Source organism: Alligator mississippiensis, chromosome 4 (genome assembly GCF_030867095.1).
Source record: "Alligator mississippiensis isolate rAllMis1 chromosome 4, rAllMis1, whole genome shotgun sequence".
NCBI lineage: Eukaryota > Metazoa > Chordata > Crocodylia > Alligatoridae > Alligator > Alligator mississippiensis.
In genome coordinates, this window is record NC_081827.1 from 215,441,168 (window position 1) to 215,459,293 (window position 18,126).

Here is an 18,126-nt window from a genome sequence, read left to right on the forward strand (position 1 = left end):
TTAAGCCAATTTATGGTGTGATACAGTAGCAAATGAGCAGCAAAGATATTCCATACATAACAGGTAACATCCTTGTGGCTTGTTGCTATCGTGCCTTAAATTGAACCCGTGGCATGTTGGGGCTGCCCTGTGATATATCCCAATATCCAGTGAGCATAGATATTTGGTATGGGGCAACCATCCCCTGCCCAATCAGTGTGTTTGGGCTGTGGGCATCCATGGAGGATGACAAGAGGGGTGATGCAAGCCCAACATCAGGGAACATCTCTATGATCTTTGGCTCACTGCATCCAGGACATTAGAGATGCACACCCACTTCTTAAAGGTCCTGGAAGCCTGTGGAAGCGGCACATGGGGAGCTGGGAGCTCCACCCCACAGCTGAAGGCATTGCTTCATGGGGTGGACACTGGCAACTGGGGAGCCAAGAGCTCCCAGCTCTCCATTCCACAAACCATGGGCCTCTGTGTACGGGGAGTTTTAAAGTTACACCACTCCAGGGCAGGTTTGTCTTTGATCCATGTTACCCAGCTTGTATTCAATTACTGTGTGGCCACTCCTCACAGATGAGCTGCCCAAGTTGCAGTCCTCCAGGATTCCAGGATGCAGTGTCCCCTCCCCCACCCTCCTGTTATGTGTGGACAAACTTTCCATCCCCTGAACTCTACTGCCCTGGGGGCAGTTCAGGCATCAAGGCCACTCCCCCCTCCACCTCCTGGCATGTGACCTTCCCATACCTAGTGGTGAAATCCTGTGCTTGCAAAGCACATAACAGCTAGCTAGGCCACAGGACATGGACAAGTCCAGGAGTGGGGTCTACAGGGGTTTTGGGGGGAACACGGTGGGGGACAGATAGGGTCTCCATGAACATGGGCTTCCTTCCCAGGGCAGAGGCAGTAGTTACCCCAAAAGTGCCTTCACTCAGTGCTTCCACCTTCCAGCCACCCTGGGAAGCATGACCAACACCTCCTGCACCCCAATCCTAAATCCCAATTCATTAAAACATGAGACCTTCTTTAATTTACTTCCCCTTTATTTCTTTTTTTTTTTTTACTTAGTTTTTATTTTATCCTTCAGTGGCTGACTTTCTTTATTTCACCACTCTTCTCCCACCTCTATTTGCCTCCCCCCTTTGCAATAACTTTCTGTGTCCTAGTTTCATATTCCTGCCCATCCCCCATCTCTCTCACACCACCACCTAGCAATTCACAGTTGTAGCTCCTTGTCAGGCCCCTGCTCTCCAGTCTTCCAGGTTAGGGACAGAAGTTACACATAAACTTTAGTGATCAGAAACTGGTTTAAACCTGTAACAGAATAGAAGTTCAGTGCACATAAACCAGTTTCAATATGGCTGAAACTGGTTCCCAGGTTACTTTTTTCTGGATTGCCTGCCCTCTGAATGTGAAGCAGGTCACATGATGTGATGCTTTATATCAAGCAGCATTACCTGTTGCTTGATGGAAAAAATGTCTGCCAAAGGAGAGACTGGGGAGAGCGAAGAAAAAACATTCTTGTTGTACAAAAGACATAGTGTACCTGATACAGACTAAGTACCATATACTTTTCCCTGGAGCAGCAGGGACACCGTGCTGTAGTAATGAAGTTTGGTGCTTGGGGCAAAGCCTGTAGCCCTGGGGTTTCACGCACCCTCAAGGTTCGGAGATTGTGGCAGCTGCATCTCCTAACTTGGGAGATTGAGGGGCTCCCAGCTGCTGGAGCTTGCTTCTTGTTGATGCATAGGGAGCTTCAGATCGGGCTCCCCCTGAACTAGCAATAAGATGTGATGGGATCTAATATGTGATCCTGCAGTAATGCCTCCTGCCATGCATGTGTGACATGGCAGGAGGCATGATTGTGTGGACTGTGCATTCGATCCTATCAGGCCTTTACTTGCATGGATAGAGGAGCTCCAAGTTACATTATTACTAGAGTTGTTAGTTATTAAAATAGTATAAAAGAGGCCAATTTTTGGCTCATTTTTTCAAGACAATTTAATTTTGCAGTCTTATTATTCAACTGAACTGAAAGTGTAGTGCTACTCCACGGTCTGCTTCTTGCTCTTGCATGGAGAGGCTGAAATAGTTGCAGATTTAAGAGAAGGTGCAATATGATTTTTTTTTTAAATATAGAGGGCATTATATAACGCAATAGTGTAAACGAGTATTGATTTTTTGGGGTGGTTTGTTTCTGGAAAACAGAATATGAGTTTTAGACATTTAGAGCATCTAAAATAAAATTATATTTCATTATTTCTAAAGAATGTTGAGTAGAAATTCTGCAATACTAAATTGATAGGACCTTGATCCAATTCATTGTTGGAGATTGAGAAATATATCATGGCAGTCTTTTATGCTGGCATTATCAGCCCTAAGAGTTATCTGGGAGAGTGACTGATTTGTATGAATAAGAAATTAGAATTGAATCTACAAAAGCTGCAATGCCTGAATTTGTGTCTTAGGATGTAAAGATTAAAAGTTTATTAGATTTGGGTCTGAATATAAGAGAACTGGATTGGATTTCTGAACTCTTCATTTCACTCTTGTACAAAACTGTTGGTATACAGGCAGGATTTTTCGTTCTCTTTAATCATGACTAGCAATATTTTGTATATTTTTATTTATGGATTTATTAGACTGTGGCTGATGAAGTTGTTCTTTCTCATGCTTTATTCCCCAATAAATATTCTTAATGAAAAAGAAGTAATAGGAAAACCAACGAAGGGAAAATAAGAGAAAACCTAAGCCTTCCACCCAAATATCTTTTGTGACTTGAAAGACTTTAGTTAGCTTTTTCTCTTGTTGATATATATGGCCTTCTACACTTGCTTTTAGCAAGGACTGAAAGTGTTTGTACAGCACTTGTCATGATAGGTAGCATCTTTAATATGGACCTCTAATCAATAACAAAAATGCAATGAAACTACAAAAAACCCCGAACATTTATAAACAGATCAGAATAGAAACCTTCAAAAAAGAAAAAGTTTAGATAAATTAATAACTACCCAAACCTCTGTAAAATGTTTTTTCCCATACAAATGAACCAGCAAACCTTCTGAGGCTTTCTGATCACAGACATTAATTTTCCACATTTGTGACTTGAGCAAACTAATCAAGCAGTAATAAAAAAGGTCTTGCTCCTGTTCACATTGACTTTGATAGAAATTTGGCACTGACTTTAAAAGAGTATGACTGGATGAAGAATGAGTACATTAAAGAAGATATGCACCACAGTTTTGACCTAAAATTTTCTTAGAAGCCTCCCATCACTTTCATTGTTACCTTTTTTATTTTGTCTAATGGGCTTAAATAATTTACTACCCCAGGAGGCTGATTCTGATCTTACTTATTATGCTATTTTCACATTGATTTAAAGTCATTGTCTCAAAGAATAGAAGTGAGATTGGAATTGGATCCTATTGTTTTAACTTTCTTGATCTGGGATTTAAATCAGAGAAATGCATAGCTGGGATCAGAATAAAGAAATTATCAGCAATTTATTCTAGTACATTTGAATAAACAACTTCAGCAATGACAGCTACTAAGAATATTCTAAAGCATTTTGTAATCTGTTTATCAGAATTTAGACTTGATGTCAATGCATTGCTCATCACCAAGGACAATGGGGCTAGGTATAGATATTCAAAAAGCTGAAGGCGGAATCAATCGAACAAAGCAGTTTTCTGTAAGCAACATAGTTTTGATCCGTAGTAAATTAAACACACACTCGCCCTGGGGGTGGGGAGGCAATTTTTAGGCCAGGTTCTGCCATTTTTAAACCAGTCTATGCAAGACGAATTTTTTTTCTGTTACGGGTATAAACCAGTTTCCGAACGCTTATACCAGTAAAATTGTAATGTCTGTATCTGTGGGAGTTCTATGAAAAGAGAGAGCTCATTCTGTGTATTGTTAACATGTAAGTTCTCAAAAATGACTTTTCCATGTTATTCTTTTTATCACTATTTTTGGCCAAAGGGCCAAATCCTGGCTCTTTGGAGATATTCAATCAAATATCTGTTGATTTCTATACAGCCAGTCTATTTAGAAACTAAAATCTAAAAGCATGCAGCTGAGTAAGAATTTAAGAATGTCATGGTACCTTACCAGAAGGAACCTGTATGAATTTCATTACTATGGAAATATGCATACTTTGTTGCTTTAGGCCAGCTTCATTGTAAGCACTGCAAACTATTTGGATCCAGCAAATCGCCCCCACAAACTCCCTGTCCTCTGCCACCCTTTTCTGTCCTTCTATTTCACAGATTATTGGCAACCGCTCCCTGGACTCATGCCAGGGCTTCTACTTCTGCATTCATCCCATGCCTTATTCCCCATTCTCCCCTTTCATGTTAAGGGCTCTGTGTAACTTTTATTTCCTTTTCACCACTAGAATGGATAGCTGAACAAGAAAAGAAAAATACAAGATAACAAGATGATATACTCTATTGAGGGAACAGAGTGAGGGGATGCTAGAAGTTATCAATGGATATTATCAACCAGTTATCAACCATACACAGTAGCAAGAGGATCTGAAGCTTTTGTTCTGCTAAATAGACATCTGGGGCTCTGCTTATTCACATTTCAATAATTTAGTTTTTTAAAGTTTTTTCCCCTTTAAAATCAATAGGTTTCTGCCCATTGTTGCACAGAAAACCCTCTGTCTTTCCATTTGGCAAGACAATTATGGAATTGAAAGCATGGGGTGTTCACAAATTACCACATTACATTCAAACACAGAAATGCTGTCAAACCGAGTGCCTAGCCTCACAAGCTTTGCCAATACATGTGTGCCTGCATACTGGGTACAGAGACATACTGTTATTGTTTAGTACATACTCATTTTACTTCCTAAATATTGTAATAAAAGCAGCAAAAGTTACACAGAAATATATTTTCCTAGAGTCCTCTTATGGTGAACATGTAAGATGCAGTTAAAGCAATGAATAAAAAATGAATTCTAGGCCAAACTTTTCAGAACAGGGTTTCTAAAATTATGAACATAAAATTTGAAAACTTTAGCCCTACAGTCTTAAATCTTTGAAGTACAAACTCATTCTACTATTAAAATTATATTAGCATATGCAAGATTTTAGATTTTAATTGGTAAATTCTACTGTGGGGTAAGCACTACTTGTCCACTATAGGGAGAAAAGCCTTATTGTGACAGTCAAAATTTCACCCATAATAAATGAAAAAACCACCCTGTAGCTTTAAGGGAACAATTGCATACAATTGTCTATTTTTAAATATGATGACTACAATAATTGCAATTCTCTAGATAAACATATATGTAATTAGAGTGATTACCACACAACAATAAACCATTGCTACTTACTATTATAGAGCCATAAACTATTATTCAGTATACTATAAAATTCAAAATCTAATTGAAAGTGCTAGTTTAGCATAATTCCCACATGCCATCATCCTTTAATATTGTGAAATGAATGAGGTTTTTGTGGAGCTATTAATTGATACTGACAAGCAATAACCACTGGAATGAAACTCCAATTATGAGCAGCAATTAATCACATTTACTGTCATCTGTGGTGTCAAACAAAATTCAATAAATTTCTAAACAATAAAAAAGGAATTTATATCTCTTATGTTTTAATTCATTTAATGGAAATAAGATGGTCCTTTGGTAAGATAATCAAGTAATTACAAAAGTGCTATTTTCTCTCTTAAAACAGTGTTTGATTCTGTTGTATTCTTTTTTATTTTAAAAACTCTCACTTTTTTTTCCTCTTTTTTCCTATTTATACCATGTTGCAGATTTAGGTCTAAAGCAGTCTGTATAATATATAGTAAAATTAGTTATTAGCATAGCCTTATAGCAGATGCATAGTTTTAAATAAAAAAATTTAGGGCTTATCTATGAATTTAGATGCTCATTGTATTTTTACCACACAGACTATAAGCATAAGTGGAAGTTATCCTCTGAGCTGAGGCCATGTTGTAGATTACGTTGTTTTAGTGTATGCAATGTTTCTGTTTTGTTTTTAAGTTCTATCACTGTTTTGTTTTTAAGTTCTGTTTTGTTTCCAGACATCTTTGGCTATAAAAGAAGGTAAACCAGTTCAATACCTTACTATTGATTTGATTCAAAAGATACATAATGTAGTCATCACATGCAGGCATGCATATTTGTGAAGCTGGCTCCTACTGTTGTTTGATTTTTTTATTTTATTTTAATATTGAGTTGTAGAATTTTCTTATTTATTTACTTTTCTTATTTACTCCTCTGATGTCAAAAGCAATGTCATTATTTTTGTGTGAGAAGACCAGCCACAGAGTGCCAGCTAAGGAGAAAACCTTGAAGGTGCCATTTACTGTGTTTTGACCTGCACCAATCCTAATTGCTGTTCAGCAGGCAGTTCAGAATATCAATTTAGCCAGCCATTTGCCAGAAGCATAGATCAATTCCTAATTATATTAATAAATGCTACTGTTTCGAAATCACCAGCTAACAACCACCAATGATTTCATTTAAGAAAGTGGCATTCTAAATACTTTGTTTAATATCCTTTACTGTTCATTGGTAGTTTTATCTACACCTTATATTTTATCAAAGCTATGAGGCTGTAACGTGAATCAACAGAGCAGTAATAGCATCTGTTCACTCTACACTGTGAATATCTAAAAGAAGCATGTTTCTGGAAGATGCATATGAGAATTGACAGTTGAAGGAGTTGTACATGTCTGAGAAAGCCATAAAATAGATACAATAACTCTATTTAGTTGGGTCTGAGGCACTTCTGAAACATATGGTACTTGCACATTTTTCAAATTTGATAAAGGTATATTAAAAAATGCAGGTATCTGCTGAAGGATGAAGTTAAAGAGGTGAATGCTCCAGTAATTTCCTATTCTGATTTATATAATAGGCTTCAAATGTTCTCTATTTTAAATATTGAATTTTCATTCAACCTGGGTACTCAGCACAAGTAATAATGACTATTACAGTTTTAAAATAGTTTGCATAAAATGTAAATAGGTCAAGTCTTTGGATCCCAAGCTGTTTAAAATTCCATTATCAAGACAAGCTCACCCTTAGCCCTGTTGCTTGCTTAAGTGTCATGGCTATTAACTAAAAAGTACTTTATTCTGTTTTTCCTTGTAAATATATTTGAATTCTGTCTATGAAGTAAGGCCACCTTTGGCCTCTTTTAGTTATTTTAAATAAAACATTTCAAAAAGCTTATCCTGCTGTGACAAAGACTCCTGCCTGGGGGGAGGAGGGATTCTGGTGCACCCTGTACCCAGGGCAGGTGCAAAATTGCTATGCTTCATTTCAGTTTTGGATTTGGCCATTTCGTAGGACAGTGATTCGTTTTGGTGGTTCAGGTGGCTGCAGGTTCTCCTGTGGCTCCTCTGGCTCTGCCTGCCTCTGCCCTGGTGGTGGGAGCTGCAGAAGAAGCCCCCAGGGCTGCCCTGCCTGGCCCCATCCCCCGCCTGGCCCCAGCCTCAGGGAACTTTAAAAAAAATACAAAAAGACCCCCAACCCTGCACTTACCACCTGTAGCGGCGGCAATTGGGGCAACTGAGGGCTCATGGCAGAGCGCCCCCCCCATGCAGCATGGGGCAGTGGGGGGCAGCAGGGATTTCCCCCCCCACCTGACACCCATGCAGCAGCTACCCCATGGTGTGGGTGCAGTGCAGCTCAGCAGGGTGCCGTGTGCTGTTTGGGACCTGGGGCTGCTGAGGCTGAGTGGTGCTGAGCTCTGGCTGACTACTGGAGGTGCCCCAGCTCCCAGACACCATGCGGTAGCCTGCTGAGCCATGCTGCACCAGCGTGATGCGACAATTGCCACATGAGTGCCAAATGGGGAGGAAGGGCAATTCACACTTCCCCATGCTGCATGGGGGGATCTGCCACGAGCCCTCAGAGGCTCCAATCATCACTGCTGCAGCCAGTGAATTCAGGGCTTTTTTTTTTTTTTTAAATCCCAGCAGCCATGGGGCAGCTGCCATGCAGGTACCAGGCAGAGGGGTGATCCCCGTTGCCCCCCACTGTCCCATGTTGCACAGGGGGGCTCTGCCATGAGCCTCTAGAGGCCCTGATTGCTGCTGCTACAGCCAGTGAGTGTGGGGCTTTTTCTTTTTTTAAAGTGCCGGCAGGTTGGGGCTGAAATGGGTCAAAACACCTCCAAAACAAAATGTCTGTCCTAGTGTCTGCCTTGCCCTGCCCCACTTACACTACTGCCGCAGCTAGAGGATTCACTACTCTTAAATTATCCAATAAAGACACCTGTCCAGCTTTTCTTAAAAACCTCCAATTAAGGAGATTCCCTGACTTCTAGGCTAATTGTTTGGTTGTCCTAGTGTTTTTAGAGTGTAAATGTTGAATTTTTCATGCACCATAACCTATTATACTTTGTAGTAAGACCACCTGTTATCCTTTGTTTTTTCTTGTCTATGTATAATATGTTATATTTGTCTTTGAATTTCATTCTGTAGTTTGCAGCCCAGTTTTCCATTTTATCCAGATTTTTCATTTTCATCCTGTCCTCCAAAGTGTTTGCAAACCCTGCCAGTTTTGCCATCTGCAATTTTGATCAGTATACTGTATTCCTTCATTCAGATAATTAATAAAAATATTAATAATTCTTGTTCCCAAATATACTCCTCCCCTTTCCTCCCCTGTGGTACCCAACTGGATCCATTAATTAGTAGTCTTTGTCTGGAGTTATTTTCCCTAATGGTAATTCTATCTAGCCCACATTTCTTCAGCCTCACTTAGGAGAATGGCATGTGGAACTATGTAGAAAACCTTACTAAAGCTAATGGAAATGGAATGGCAATGATTAATAACTTACTAATGACAAGACTTTGTAAGAAAGTAAATGGACAATCAGGGTAATGTTGGTTGTTTAAAAAGAAAAACTTTAAGGAAGTTCTTTCCTATGCTGAACCTCAAACCTTTGTATGTTTATTTTTCTTCTCTGTTACATTTAACAATACAGAAAGAAAACAGTGCCACAGGTCCTAATAAGTAACCACCAGATTATAAGAAAATGATTAGGGTAGTACCTGAGCCTACATCCAGTATTCTTGCACTCTTAATTTAATAACTCTGAGATGCAATGAAAGGGTTTTAAAAAGATTTTTGGTGGGTTTTTTTAATCCTTCATTTTTTCTTCTACGAAATTTGAACACCCACACTACAGGTTTCTGATACAATAGCACTTCTAGCACCTTCATCTTATGCTAGTTGTCAAGGTAACTGACTTGATCAGAACAATAGGAATTTAAAATATTTAAAACACAAAAATGTAAATTCTTAATTTATGAAACTTAAATAAGTTCTATTCTGTCAAACACCAGTGCACGGAAATTGTCTTCTAACAACATGGAGTCAAATTAGCAAAATAAAATAAAATAATAATAAAAATATATACAATTTCTATTGTTATAATGTTATATAGTTTTCTTAAAGAGATAACATTCCACAGGTAGTTTATAAAACAACAGCTGTATTACAAAAGGTGTTCTGTTGAAACCCAGTAAATCATTCTTAAAATTCTTACTGATTTTAATATGAATGCTACATTTGAAAAGACTGTATGATCTAACATCTGTTATGGACTTTTAAGTTCTTTATTATATCTTTCTTTCTTTTTCTTTTTTAAAGATGCATATAAAGACCAAATTGCACCTCCTACTTATCTCCCACTGAATAATTGTCTCTTAGTAACAGTTGTCATTTCTGTAGCAGCCAATATTGGTGACCAAAAGAGGGGATTATGACTTTAAATACAGAACAAGCATGTTTGACACTGAGAATGAAGGCCTGGACATATTGACACACATCCTGGTATAGTTTACATTGCTTTGGGAATGGGAACAGATGGAGTGCAGTTATCATGAAAAGGTTCACTCGGTAAGTGGCTGTTATTGAGTCCTGTCATTAGTCAGTAAGGCTAAGTACAGACAGTCAGAAAGCCCAAGGCTGAATTGATTCGGTCTTTCTAGGTTAGTCTATGCTGCAAGATTGAGCCAATAAGCAAATTAACAGATATTCACCTTTGATTCAGGAAATGCAGCCACATGACTACAGTGCCTCAAATTAGAAGCCAGGGGGTGCTAGAGCACAGCTCTCTGGCACATAGCCAGCATGGGCTATGTGTTTGCTGCTTCTTCCTACTGCCCCTAAGGTCTCTGGGATTTGCAGTCCACAATCATATTAGCAGAAGTCTGAAGGGTTTCTTATTGTTTCCTCTCCCTGCTTCCAGGTGCCTCTGCGATTTGTAGTCCATAGTTAGAACCAGCAGCAATTTTAGCAGGGTAGGGCAGCTCTGTACTTGGAGGAAGGGAAATTAAACCCCCATTTCTGGCCCCAGACCTCAGCAGGGGTTTACCTGGCGGGCGAGGGGGGCGTGGTGCAGTGAGCCAGCCAGTGAGGCCAGTAAGCCAGCCCTGACTGCTCCAGCTGAAGTGGACAGCAGAGCCCAGCCCAGAGCTGCAAAGCATGCTGGGGTGCTGGGGGACTCTGATTTCACTTGAACCAGGAAGGTGTCTGGGACAGAATTTTCATAAACCAGTTTGACCCAAATCAGTTATGTCTGATACTACATTTAACCAGGTTTATCTTAAACCATTTTCAGCCAAGTAGAAACTGGAAAGGGAGCCAGCGAATCCCCTCCAGCCTCTTCCCCAAACCAGGGAATGCCCAGTTAGAGGAAGGGGCAGGGAACATTGGCTGACGCTTCCCTCCTCTCCTGGACCAGTCTAGGATGGGAGCTGCAAAGCAAAACCCACTGTCCAATTCTTGCACCAGGGACCCTGGTGCTAGGGAGTTGAGCAGACAGAGCAGCACAGCAAAGAGTTACCTACTATCAGCAGGATACTTACACCCTACTTATCTACTCAAATATTGACTCTCACTACCATAACTGGGAAGAGTGTGAGGAGTAAGAGTTCCTTTGAGTGATGTTTTGATTCAGTGGGGTGCCAAGCTGTACAATGGGCTAGTAGTATACTGTGATTTACAGCAAGGTATTGACCAGATAAAAAGGTTGGATGTATTTTGTTCCTGAATTTTCCAGATGTGGAATTTAATTTCCAGATATAATTAATTAGATTAATCAAACCATGCAGAATATACATGTATGACTTGCTGTGGCCAGATATGTGTCTTACTGGATGGGGTGGATCTGATTAGTTGTTGTGAGTATTTAGGCATTCCCTGATGTCTGAATTAGTCTGAAACGCTGGTAAAAATCTGGCACTGTGTAAGTTGTCCAGATGTGGCATCTAGGAAACCAGCAAGGATCCACTTCAGAGTTGTGCTGGTCAAAAAATATTCCAAGCGGAAAGTCTGCTTGGACAATATTGAAAGATTTCAGGGGAATCTACTGATATCACTAAAACTTCCAATGGGAAAATATCAAAGTGATTCTTAGGGCTGTTCCAGATGTGCAAGTTAAGGCACTAAGGCATCAGATGTGCAATCTACACAATCGTGCTTCCTGCCATGCCACATGTAGATGGCAGGATTCACGATTTTGGGATCATAAATCAGATCTCATCACACCTTATCGCTGATACAGGGGGAGCCTAGGATCATGATCCTTGGCTCCCCCTACACTGGTAAGTAGCAAGCTCCCAGGGCTGGGAGCCCCTGTTAGCTGACATGGCTCCCAGCTGGGAGAGCATGTGCTCCTATGACTGGGAGCATGTATCTGCTGTGAGCTGTCAGACTCTGAGGTGTACGTGGGCCCCTGGCTGGGAGACATGTCAGCTGATGAGGCTGCCAGCCACAGAGGCCTCTGGCCCCATGTTCAGTTAACAGCAAGATAGGAAGGGGCCACAAAGTTATCACACATTTTGTGGAATAACTTTGTGGCTTATTCTTCCTTTTATCAAACCACCAGTTGATTGAATATGTAGCCAGGTGACAACGAAAGACATGATTAAGTGGTTAATTGTGTCTGAAGTGTAATATGTAGATGGGGCCTAATAATAGCAAGTTAAAACAATAAAAGTTGAGATGAACCAAAATACTTGGACTTGTTTCATGAGAAATTTCCAAATTTGCTTTGATGTAAAAGGAAGTTTTGAAATTTTGAAATTTCCCATGGAATAGAAATGTTATTTCCCAAACAGTTCCACTCTGAAGGAGTGGACAATAAACTTGTGAGTGGAGAAGGCACAGGCCAGAAGTTATTTACGGGCAGGTAAAGGAGATGTGTAGCTTTAATGGACATGACAGTAGAAGAGGCCCAACTGTACACTTCTTCCTAGAAATGGAGCAAATGAGAGTCTGACCAGGCCTGGAAGTGGTATGTTTTTAATGTGTAACAGAATTATTTTTTAATCCTCTCATTAACTTGAACTACATTTAAATATTTTCTAGTGGATTAATTTGACATTTAGTAAAAGAAAAATGTTTGTGGACTTCGTGTAGGTTCTCCCCCTCCTTGAAAAAACTACTCAATTTCTCTAATTTCAACTACCATGGTGATTTTAGAATCCTTTTAATCTTTTTAAAGGAATGATTTCTCCATATTGCTCTGACCAGTCTTTAGATGATTTTGTTCTGGCTATAAATGTATATGAAGTCTTATCTTCTAAGATTATTAGTTTATCATTTTTTGCAGATGACCACTGAAAGTTGGATGTAAAAAGTGTATGTCATTGTGTATGGCAATATACACAGCATTTCCTGGTTTTGGTTTCTTTTCGGCTGTCTCTTGGACTTTTACATATGATAATTGGTAGTTTCTTTCTGTTCCTGATAATAATGTATTCTCTGTTCAACAGCTGAAGAATGGTACAGCATGCATTCAGGCTCCAATTTTCAGTCCCTTCTCTACCTCAGTTATAGACTTTATTGCTATAATCAAGAACTATGCAACTTCTGATTACTATCTTATATACCTTGAAAGTGTTATCTTCTTCTTTTGTCTTTAGTGAGCTCCCCAAGGAAATACAAAATAATAACATGCCATATGGTAAATGGAATCAGCTGCAACACCATGCTGCATCTTCTATCATGTGGTATTTTACAATATGACATCCTCAAGTTTGTAATTGATGAATATTGCATCTCGTAACAGTTCTGCTTATATATAGTATGCTGCCTCTCCCATTAGCGGCATCCTTGTAAGTGCTGTTTGACTGTTTTTGTATCTAAATACAGCATAAGCATATTGTTGTAATCAACAACGCACAAAGTAAGAAAGAGGTAGGAAGGGCTTAATGTGTGGTGATTTTTACTAAAAGGCACAAAGTGCAATCTGTTTACATGAGTACAATATTTGCATAACCATGAGCTCAGTATCAATATGTTATTATAATGTAACAACAATAATAATCGCATGTAATTTGGCAATCTTGACTAAATGGTATTCTACAGAGTTCTACTTAGATTATTGGGAATTGTAACAAAAGGCCTGCCCAGGGGCGGCTGTCACACCCTCTGGTGGCCACTTAGCCTCTGTTTCACCCTGTTCTCAAGGCCACCTCCCCATCTGCTCATCTGGCATGCCTTGATATAAATAAATCTTTAAAAATGTGAAGCTGCCCCAGGGATCCCTGAATGAGATATCAGTCACTCATGAGCTAGAATTTAACTATTCTTCAACTGATGGGCTAATTTCATGGCCTCCTCATCTCCTCTTCTAGCCATGACCAAGCCTGGTAGATGTTATCAATTAATGCCTTAGTCCTGGACTCTGCCCCGCTCCCAGGCTCATAGATTCATAGATGTTAGATTCATAGATGTTAGGGTCAGAAGGGACCTCAATAGATCATCGAGTCTGACCCCCTGCATATGCAGGAAAGAGTGCTGGGTCTAGACGACCCCATCTAGATGCTTATCTAACCTCCTCTTGAAGACCCCCAGGGTAGGGGAGAGCACCACCTCCCTTGGGAGCCCGTTCCAGACCTTGGCCACTCGAACTGTGAAGAAGTTCTTCCTAATGTCCAATCGAAATCTGCTCTCTGCTAGCTTGTGGCCATTATTTCTTGTAACCCCTAGGGGCGCCTTGGTGAATAAATACTCACCAATTCCCTTCTGTGCCCCCGTGATGAACGTATAGGCAGCCACAAGGTCGCCTCTCAACCTTCTCTTGCGAAGGCTGAAAAGGTCCAGGTTCTCTAGTCTCTCCTCATAGGGCTTGGTCTGCAGGCCCTTAACCATACGAGTGGCCCTTCTCTGGACCCTCTCCAAGTTATCCGCATCCCTCTTGAAGTGTGGCGCCCAGAATTGCACGCAGTACTCCAACTGCGGTCTGACCAGCGCCCGATAGAGGGGAAGTATCACCTCCTTGGATCTATTTGTCATGCATCTGCTGATGCACGATAAAGTGCCATTGGCTTTTTTGATGGCTTCATCACACTGCCGACTCATGTTCATCTTGGAGTCCACTAGGACTCCAAGATCCCTTTCCACCTCTGTGCCACCCAGCAGGTCATTTCCTAGGCTGTAGGTGTGCTGGACATTTTTCCTCCCTAGGTGCAGCACTTTGCATTTCTCCTTGTTGAACTGCATTCTGTTGTTTTCTTCCCACTTGTCCAACCTGTCCAGGTCTGCTTGCAGCTGTTCCCTGCCCTCTGGCATGTCCACTTCCCCCCATAGCTTTGTGTCATCTGCAAACTTGGACAGAGTATATTTCACTCCCTCGTCCAAGTCACTGATGAAGACATTAAAGGGTATCGGCCCAAGGACCGAGCCCTGCGGGACCCCAATGCCCACACCCTTCCAGGTCGAAACCGACCTATCCACCACGACTCTCTGGGTGCGACCCTCTAGCCAATTCGCCACCCACCGGACTGTGTAGTCATCTAAGTCACAGCCTCTTAACTTGTTCACCAGTATGGGGTGGGATACCATATCGAAGGCCTTCTTGAAGTCTAAGCATACGACATCCACCCCTCTTCCTGTGTCCAGGCGTTTCGTAACCTGGTCATAAAAAGAGACTAGATTGGTCAGGCACGATCTGCTTGCCACGAACCTGTGCTGGTTTCCCCTCAGCATAATTTGTCCTGCCGGGCTCTCGCAAATGTGAGCCTTGATAATTTTTTCAAAGACTTTGCCAAGGATGGAGGTGAGACTGACTGGCCTATAGTTGCCCAGGTCCTCCTTCCTCCCCTTCTTGAAAATGGGGACCACATTGGCCCTTTTCCAGTCCTCCGGAACTTGGCCCGTACGCCACGAGCGTTCAAATATTACCGCCAGTGGCTCTGCAATGATGTCAGCCAGTGCCTTCAGCACCCTCGGATGGAGCTCATCCGGGCCTGCCGACTTAAAGGCATCCAGTTCCTCCAAGTGACTGTGCACCATCTCAGGGTCTACGCATGGAAGTCTGGTGCCTTGCTGCTGCCTCTCTACAACCCCAGTGAGAGACTTGTCATGCCCCTCACTTAGGAACACTGAGGCAAAAAACTCGTTGAGTTCAGCCTTGTCCCCCCTGTCTGTCACCAATTGTTTCTGCCCATTTAGCAGGTGTCCTATTCCTCCCTGGGCCTTCCTTTTACTCCCTATATATCTAAAAAACAATTTCTTGTTGTCCTTTACTTGGGATGCCATCCTCAGCTCCATGGTAGCTTTGGCCCGTCTAACTGCCTCCCTACAAGCACAAGCAGAGGAGGTATATTCGTCTTTGGTGATCTCTCCTCTCTCATTCAAGTCAATGTGCTCTCTAGCCCCACTGTACTCTCTCTGCCTTTCCCTGGGCACTGGGTTCTCTCTAGCCCTATCTTTGCCTCTGTCTGGGAGGCATGCTCTCTGTAGCCCATCTTTGCCCATCTCTGGGCACTGGGATCTCTCCAGCCCCATCTCTGAACCTCTCTGGGCACTGGGCGCTCTCTAGCCCCATTTCTAAACCTTCCTCTGCCCTACTCCCAGGCCTGTTATTCTCTTTGCCCTATTTCTGGGCTCTGGTCCTGGGCCTGCTAGGATCTCCATTTTTCCCCCACTAGTCCCAATCCCAAACCACCGGCAAGGCAGTATTCTACTTGCCTGCCTTGCTCCTGGGCTCAAGTGTATCCCTGGGGTAAATCAGAAGCTTCTCTGCAGCCCTCCTGCTCAGAAGCATTTCCTTCCATGGCTTCCAGGACCAGACTGCCTGCCCCAGTTCAGGCCCTGGGCCTATATATTCTCTAAGCCTGCCCCCCTTTCAGATCAGGTGTCTTTCCTTAAGTGCCACCTGAGCTCTGTCTGCAGCTTTTCTCCTCTTAAAGTAACGGGAGCACTAAACTCCCTGTTACAGAATGCATATCCATTTTATTCAAATGTCAAATTTCCTTGGATCTGAAAAAAACTCTTTGATTTTACCTAACCACATGGTTGAGGGATATTAGTTTCCTCCATAAAGGTAAAAAAATAAGCAAAACAAATAGTAGATGTACTTTTGGTACTGATGATAAACTCAACGTTAAATATAATTCATTACTGTAATTTGACTAATTTATAGAGGATTTTTCCATTTTTAGTTAGATCAACCAGGAATTATATAAGGACAGTTCTATTTTTCTTTAGTTATATGAAATGCAAGTGTTAAACAGGATATTGGAACATGAAAGAGAACATGAAACGCTTTAAAGGTGAGTTATAGCTTTTTTTTCTGGAGAAGGGGGGCAGGGAGATGAAGGGCAATGGTTGGATGCATAATGTTTCTCTTTGAATCATCCCAGCCCCAGTTTTCTCACTGAGTATGCATGACAAAAAAATTACACTTTGTCCTCTCTAAAAGATAATCTAACCTGAAGTATGTTCTCCTTCAAAAGCATAAAGGAAGATCATTACACACCATTCATTCCTTTCCCATCCCATATATGTGGTATCCTAGAAGAGCTAGTACATTGTTGATGCCTTAGAATTTCTCAATTACCTGTGGATGGATTGGTGACAAATGTACAAAAGGTCTGTTCACTTCAGTGGTGCTCAACCTTTTTGTACAGTGAGCCAGGGGAGCAGTGCTCAGGCTGTCTGCAGGCCAAATGCAGCTAGTGGTCCCGATCTGGCATGGGGCTGTTGCAGCGCAGCCTCATCCTGCCACACGGGGGGGGAGGGGCAGGGCACAGTCTGACTCCAATGTGGCTCCACAGGGCAGGGGTGTGGACGAGCACTGCAGGGGAAGGGAGAGGCCATGGCCTGGCCCTGTGAGGGAAATAGGTATGGCCCATCCCCAACCTGGCCCCACTGGAGGAGGGGTTGTTTCCCAGATCCAACCCAGTCCTGCAAGGGTGAGGCAGCTAGGCCCAGCAGGGTAAAGGAGTGTGGCTCAGCCCCATGGGCGGGGGAGGGCAGTTTAACCCAGTTCCAGCATGGCCCCATGGGGGAAAAGGGGCATGGCCTAGTCCCGACCTGGCCCTACAGGGGGAAAGGGAGAATGGCCCACCCCCATTCAGCCTGGAGGAAAGGGCGTGGACTGACTTCATTCAGTCACGTGTGTGGGGGGAGGGAGCATGACCGTGATATAACCTGCTGCAAGGGCTTGATTTTGGAAATTTGGCAGTGGGGGAGGGTGACCATATATATTGGCACCACTCCCCCACTGCCAAATTTCCTGATCTGTGGGCAGCCCCGCAGGCCAGTTACCTATAGCTCTGTACGCTGCATTTCACCCACAGGCTGGAGGTTGAGAACCCCTACTTTAAAAGATATTGGCTTTGCTTTCTGCTTTGTAGTACTAGAGACTCATTTAAACAAGTATTTAAGGGACAGTTGCATAGATGGGTGGCTGTCCATAAAATAGGTCTTGATTTTAAAAGTTTAATGTCAAATGTCAGCAGAACATCACTTATTGAGATGAAATATTACTTGGGAAGAAAATCTATTCTATTGGTGTGTGAGTGTATATCATTATATGTTTATATACTATACTAATGCTCAGAATTCTGGAAAAATCAAAATACATTTGAGTCATAGATGCTTGTACACATTGGCAATGCATAGGGGGTGCATGCAGGTGCACGTGCACCCCGAGATTGGTGGTGCACCCCCTGTGAAAGGACTGCCGACACTGCTGGCGGCACCTAAGGGTGGTTGATGCTCACCACTTTCCCCACCCTTACCGCCGACACCACCGGAGGCATCTGTGGGCAATCCCTGATCACTGCTGGCTGCTGCTGCTGCAACCGGCAGCGTCTGCGGGTGGTCACCGACCACCGGTCAGCACTTGC

At 42.1% G+C, this 18,126-nt stretch overlaps 1 protein-coding gene and 1 long non-coding RNA gene across 9 annotated transcripts in view; one reads left to right on the plus strand and one right to left on the minus strand.

Moving 5' to 3' along the window:
* The window catches only part of B3GALT1 (beta-1,3-galactosyltransferase 1), a 403,400-nt gene that overhangs the window by 215,133 nt on the left and 170,141 nt on the right, over window positions 1-18,126 (minus strand). The gene's annotated exons all lie outside the window — the stretch shown is intronic.
* Window positions 1-18,126, plus strand: part of LOC132250401 (uncharacterized) — a 175,023-nt gene that overhangs the window by 123,569 nt on the left and 33,328 nt on the right. The gene's annotated exons all lie outside the window — the stretch shown is intronic.